The sequence below is a fragment of the Corvus brachyrhynchos genome, unplaced genomic scaffold (assembly GCF_000691975.1).
Source record: "Corvus brachyrhynchos isolate BGI_N302 unplaced genomic scaffold, ASM69197v1 scaffold279, whole genome shotgun sequence".
Taxonomy (NCBI): Eukaryota; Metazoa; Chordata; class Aves; order Passeriformes; family Corvidae; genus Corvus; species Corvus brachyrhynchos.
Genome location: NW_008246060.1, coordinates 682,395 through 689,057, shown reverse-complemented (window position 1 = coordinate 689,057; position 6,663 = coordinate 682,395).

The window sequence follows — 6,663 nt, the reverse complement described above, 5'->3', positions numbered from 1 at the left end:
TGGGGGTGGGGCGGAGGGAGACCCTGACCAGAACTGCAGGCGGTAGGTGTGCATTTTTTCTTCTTTTTTTAATGAAAACCATGATATATATAGCTTGATAATGTTACTTCTGCTTTTTGTTAATGATTTTTGGGGGCAATTTGTTTGCTCTATTCTGTTTTCTTGTGTTTTCTTTTAGGTATATTTTTAATGGGCTTTTGGAATAAGTGTGTAAAAGTTCCTCACCCAAAATGTCCTAAGGACATTCCTGTTGTGTTTTTTCTCCCCAAGTTCAGTAGTGGAAAGGTGCTTTCTATAGGCAAACCCGTTTTTAGTGGGGATAAATATACCCCCAAAGGCCACACCTAGGGACCAGGTGCCAGTGACCTCTCCCAGACAAAACGCTCTCTCCACAACTCTTCATTTACATTTACAGAGATCAAAAGGGCTATGTTAGGGAACAGATGATTGGAAATGGTCTCTTCCCACCTTAGGTGGTCTGTCTGAAGGCAGTGAAGTCTGGTAAGAGCCACTCTGTCCTCTTCAGAAACGTTCTACAGCCTGAAATCGCAGTCTTGGCTAGAAAGAGCTGAAAAACTAAATTTAAAAGACTTTATGTAAACATGGCAAGTTCTTGGAGGGTACCTGCTCAAGTATTACTGTCTGTTGCTATTGTTTTCCCTCCTCTGAGTCCAGCAACACACTGGTTCAAGCTTAGCTTTAGGCCGTGCTTCACCCTGAGCCTATGTGCAAATGCTTTGCTGGATGAGGGTCTCCCCTTCTTTTACACTTCGGGGTTTTTTTCCCCTTCCCCTCTTTTTGTCCCTATATCTTTCAGATGTCTTTGATCCAGACAAAATAGCTACTTTCTTCTCTGCGTTTTCAGAAAATCTCTTTTGGTCATGTTTTGATCATTTTCCACTCACTGTTATTATCTATCCTTCCTGCTATCCTTCCTCCCTCCTTGTAGGCCTGCTTTGTTAAACATTTTGAGCTGATGAGAACATCATGACAAAACATGAATTAAGACTGTAGATGTTTGTGATTTATTTTAGAGTTGACTGTAAAGCTTTTACTGTTTAAAGGCAGCAAGGGCAGTGTAGTTTTGTAGCTTTCTTACGATTTTGTTTCTTCTTTTTCAAACAGAGTTAGAATACTGCAGATTTTTTTTTCAAGAAAAACCTGCTAAACTTTTGTTTTTCCTGCAAAACATGAGTTTGTTGAATTCCTGTTTCAAAGTTTAGTAAGTTAGATACTAATGGCAGGTATGAGAAGATTGGTTGTGGAGTTTGTGGAGTGCAACTTACGCTGTTGCTTTCCATGGTATATTGTTTGTCAGTCTCTTGTCTCTGGTGGGGGTTTGCTGGGAGGGTGAAATTCCATTTTATGATAATTCCATTGTTTTTTCACAGTCACATTTCAAAATGTTGCTTCAGTAAATCGTCCCTTTTGCTCTCCTGCAAAGATTTGCTTTTACCCTGATGTTGTATCCTACAGCAGTGCCACAGGCCAAGCAGTTTCACCCTTTTTTTGAGCCTTCCAGAGGAAGAATGTTAGCTTCTTAAATTCCACAGCCTTTTCTGGGTGATGTCAGTGAAAAGGAGAGGAAGACACTTGGCAGCAAGACTGTGCAGGCCACCATAAGCAGACTCCTTCTCCAAGCCTGGTCCCTCACCATTCATTCATGACTTGTCCCATTCCCACTCCCTTCGCTCTGCTATTCCTTGTTCTCCCTCACCCATTACACTTAAAGATGGGCAAGCTGAGGCAGAACATTCATTGCTGTGTTCACCCCCACCCCAAAAAGGGCTGAGATTATCGCCCTGATACAGGGAGGATTGGCCTGACCCCACACCATTCTCATGGCTTTAGTGATGCAGAATTAGCTCCAGATGTTGAGCAGTGCAGCAATGGGAGGGAGTTCCTGATTTATGGGGACAGCCTGCAGATGTCACAGACTCTCCATGCTTCCATCACCAGTGGGTGCAGAGTGAGTGGCTGAAAGGAAGTGTTTCTCTGGATGCTCTGGCTTGGAGGTGGGTGGGCCATCCCCCATCCAGGTGACTTAGCTCCTCCAAGAAGTCACACTGATCTCCCCTTAGCATTCAGAGTCCTCAGAGCAACAGGAAATACCTCCCTGATGGCCTTTCCCACACCTGGAATGCTTGTGTCATTGGCACTGCTCCTGTTTCTCATCTTTGTGTCGCTTGGACACCAAATTCTTTGGTATTGGGACACTTTCTGTCCAAGACCTGCTCCTCAGCCAACACCAGACAAACACCAATGACCTAACCCCTGCAGGAGAATGATTTTTGAAGCAACTTTGTGTCATTACATATCTGGTTTCGTTGTATTTTTCAAGAGAGGTTCTTCCCCTTTGATGGCATAGAATGTAGAATATTTATTGTAGCCGTAGTGAAGTGATGAATTGTGAGTAGATCTTGACAGGGCATTGTTTCTATGTTTCTCTTATAGACACTGATTGATTGAGATGTTTAAATCTGAATACATTTTGTACACTTTTTTTTCACATTGAACTTTTCAGCCTGTATATTGAATGTCCAATGTTATTTGGCATTGATTCATGTATGTGCTGTGTATATTTTTGTGTTACCAGTAATTTTTACTGTCATTGTGCTGTTTCTAAGACATTATTTCAACTCCTTTTGACATAGTTTAGCTACTTGGAATTTTTTGGACTTCCACTAAATTCCACACTAAATAATTTGCTAGAATGAAGAGAACAAAGGGCTGTTCTTTCCCACAAGCTTTTCAACCTCAGTAGGAGCTTCTTCAGCCAAAATGAGCATTTGACTTTTCTGTTTCACTTTTTTTTTCTTAATACAGTAGTGCTGATCTGTTTGGTTTTTAATCCTGGGAATTCTGAATTCCATGTTGACCATTCCTAGCAAAATTTTAGAAAAGCAGAGACAGCTGTGCCATGAGGAGTTATACTGATCATAACAGAATTGAAATATTGTAATTATTTGGTGTTTCTTTATAAATACTTTTTCCACTTTTAAGTTTTCAAGCAAATCTTTTCTCAGTGTGATAGAAGATTAAAAAGACACTAAACACTCAACATGTACAAGGAAAGGGATTTAGGTAAATTATTTCCATCTGTATGAGTGAAAAATAGCTTAGGAATGTCAGAACAAAAGCTGAGTTTCAGTTACACATTTCCTGAGTTCATTAATTAATCCAGTGATTTCAATGTAACCATCCCTGTCCTGGAAATCAGGGATACACTTAAAGAACCCCCTGAATCCACTCCTCAGAAGTAAATAAAGCTGAGGTTTCTAAAAGTAAAGTGTTGCTTAAATATAGCACCTTCAAAGCATTTCTGTCTTCTTGTAAAAGATGGGAATTTTATGTTTAATCACCAAATACCCATTTATCAGATAAAGAAGCCAGTGCTGATGTTACTCAGAGGTGCTGGTTTATATTGTGATAAAAACTGCTGTGCAGAACTGTATATTACTATTTTAAATACCTTAGCTTAGTCACTACATTAGGAGAACAAAGATGTGAGATTTTAGGAGGAAGTTTGTTTGGGGAATGGGTTTTTGGATGACTAAAAGTGGGCTAAAAAACAAGGCAGGAGGTTATGAAAAATATCTCTGGCTGGGGGGTTGTTGTAATGGTAAACATGACATCATATTTAAAGTGTCATCCCATTGTTTTCCAAGAGGAGTCTGATGAATTCCCCATGCATTGTGTTGAAGCTTTATTCCTTTGTGTCAATGTTTTAGTGAGGTTTCTATTTTAATTTATAAATTAAATACATACATGGATACCTATTCTGGTACCGTCTGCATTTGTTCCCTACGATGTACATACTTTCTTCTCCTTTTATAAAAATGCCTGTTTACCTAGTTTGTGTCTTTTGTAAATGACACCACATGCAAATCATAGCCCATAAATTCACTTACAGGTGAATTCACTTCCTCTTTGGGGTGGGTTTCAGGTTCCTGTGCTGAGGCAACCACGCCATCTGCTGTTTGCCAGTCAGGCCCGGGAACTGTGGAACTGATTGAACTGAGGAACTTAGAAGGACAACCTCAAAAAGACTGCTCTCACTATAAAATTAGACGGCTGGACAGAAAACAGAGTCCTACCTAGTGCCTGTGCTAAGGGAAAGGCAGCAACATCAGCTGAGCCCTAGCACTGGACCCTGCAGAATCTGCATGGCAGAAAGACAGCCTGAAACCTCCCATGGCATGAACAGCAGCTTGCTCTTACAACATTAATTAATCAACCATAAGTCACAAACCCACACTAACTGTGGAACTGAGAGAGCAAGGGCAAAGAGGGGAGAGACATAGACTCTCTCTAGTTATGCCCATGCCAAAATTATTGTACTGACCAGCTTTGTGTGTTGTCTTTCCTCGAAACTGAGAGAAACAATGGCAAGGTGTCCCTCCATCTCTTCCTTCCTTCAGCTTAGGGGTATAGCCCTTTCCCTCCCCTCCTCCTCTCTTGTGTGCCTGGGTGTGTTTCTGTGTGAGCCCAATCACCAATGCAGTGGTGGTTTCTTGGAATGAAAATGATGTGATGAAAAACCATCAGCTCTGAGTGGCCAGACAGCGAAGTGTGCTTCACTCCTGATCTCCTCTGGGTACAGACAATGAGCTTGGAATGCGAGGCAAAATTCTCAATGATCTGGATGTTTAACAGTGACTGATGCATAAAGTTATATAGGAAAACAAACATGTTTTGATGATCCATCTTGGAATGGAGAATGTGTTTGAAACTTTGGCTTTTATCATTCCTTAAGGCTTCAAGGTCACTCTTGCTTTATAAAGTGATGGCTCCTGGATATGTATTGCTCTGCCCTGGGAGAGTAGTGAAATCTTGCACTTGTGCAATAAATAAATGTTCTGGAGGTTTGCTGTGTCCTGCTTCAGAAAAACGTGAGACCCAAAGGTTGGCTTGTTTCAAAGCATTTTCATTTATTTATAGGACACAGCTGAGATATTCTTTTCCTTTAGGGCTCTGCAATTAGCAGGAAAAAATAGCTAATGAGGTAAATTGTCTTGCTTTAAATCAAACTCAGGAACAATTATGAAAGCAGGCAAACACGAAGTGCTGTGCTGTCCTGACCTATGAGGCTGCTCTGAAAAGAACTTGGAGCTTTAATGGTCCTATCAAGGGAGACAGTGTGCTTGTCTGTGTTACCAGAGGAGAAAGGAAATGTGTCACTGCTTCAAACTACACCAAAGGGTGTAACAGCAAAGGGACAGACATCCTTATTAGCACAAGAATAGTCAATTTGATCTAAGATCCCTTTGCAACACTATGAGAAGTGAGAAATGTGATCTATTCAGTACAGATCTGGAGGGATCTGTAGTTGAGTGACTCAGTGATAAACGGTGCAATGCCACATTGCTGCATCTGTGCTGCTCTGACAAACAAATAGTTCTGCAAATGCCAAACCCAAATCATTGCATCAGGAGTCCCCAGACAGAGAACGTGTCACTTTCTGCACTAAAAAGTTGTGCTATAGTAAATGCTCAAACATTGTTGCAAGTAGTTTGCTTTAAGAAATTCACAGAGATAGAGGCTTGTCTGCCTCTTGGCTTGGCAGTGCCTGGTTATCATACTGATCTGTTGCCAAAAGCACCACTCACAAATTTATCGCTTTATCCATCCAGCTTTCCTCAAACTCAGAAACTGAAATAGGTTTTTTAGTAGTTAATGTAAAAATTGCAATCCTTGGGAGGCACAGAGCACCAAGCCAAAAGCATCAGTTGTTTCTCAAGTCACCACTGTTTCCTTAGCTAGAAGTCCTGACCTGTTCTAATTCTTCGGAGAAGCCATTATGTACTCGTGATTCCCACAATTTTCCCTATCCCTTTCTGGCTACTATTTCTGAGTTGTGGAGAGGGATCCTACAATGTATTCCTCAGCTGCAAACAATGTTATTTTCTGGGTTTGTTACCTTACTCTTTTTTTCTTTATTCTGAAAGATATATTTGTAAATCTCCATTAGAAAAAAAAAAAAAAAAAAAAAAAAAAAGAAGTCATGTTGATTATGATTAAACATTCAATTAGTATTTTTACTTATATGACTAAGGAATAATTAAGACAATGATCTCTGCAGTCTGCATAGCTGCATTTAATGATAAGTAACAAGGATTAAAACCTCCTTTTAAAGGATGAAAAGGCATTTTTGATATTTTGTAAGCTACTAAGCTACATTTACCTTTTAGAATCAGTAGGTGTTTGGGGAGGAAAGACCTTTCCCCTGGCTTACACACTATAGCTAACCTGTGACTGCAGCTGATCAGCCTACGTTAAACAACATGTCAGAATCTGACACACACGAAGACTTTAAATTCTAAAGTACGTGGGATGGTCTAATTTAAGAAAGTACTACTAAAGGAGAGTTTTCTAGAAAGTTAGGATGTGGTTTTTCTGGCTTCTTTAGCCCACTGTACCCAATCTACTGGCATAACAAGCACATAAGCAATACGAAAGGTGGAGGAAGGGTTAAAAAATGGCACAAAAATGGGGAAAACCATTCATTACAGAAATACAGATTAGCTGCAGAACTTGGTTGTTACAGCTGTTCTCTATGACCATAATATAGACACACATCAACTTTGATTGTATTTGGTTTTCCTAATGACAGGGCAATGCCTACACTGATTTGATCAAGTTCCTGGATTATATACATCCATA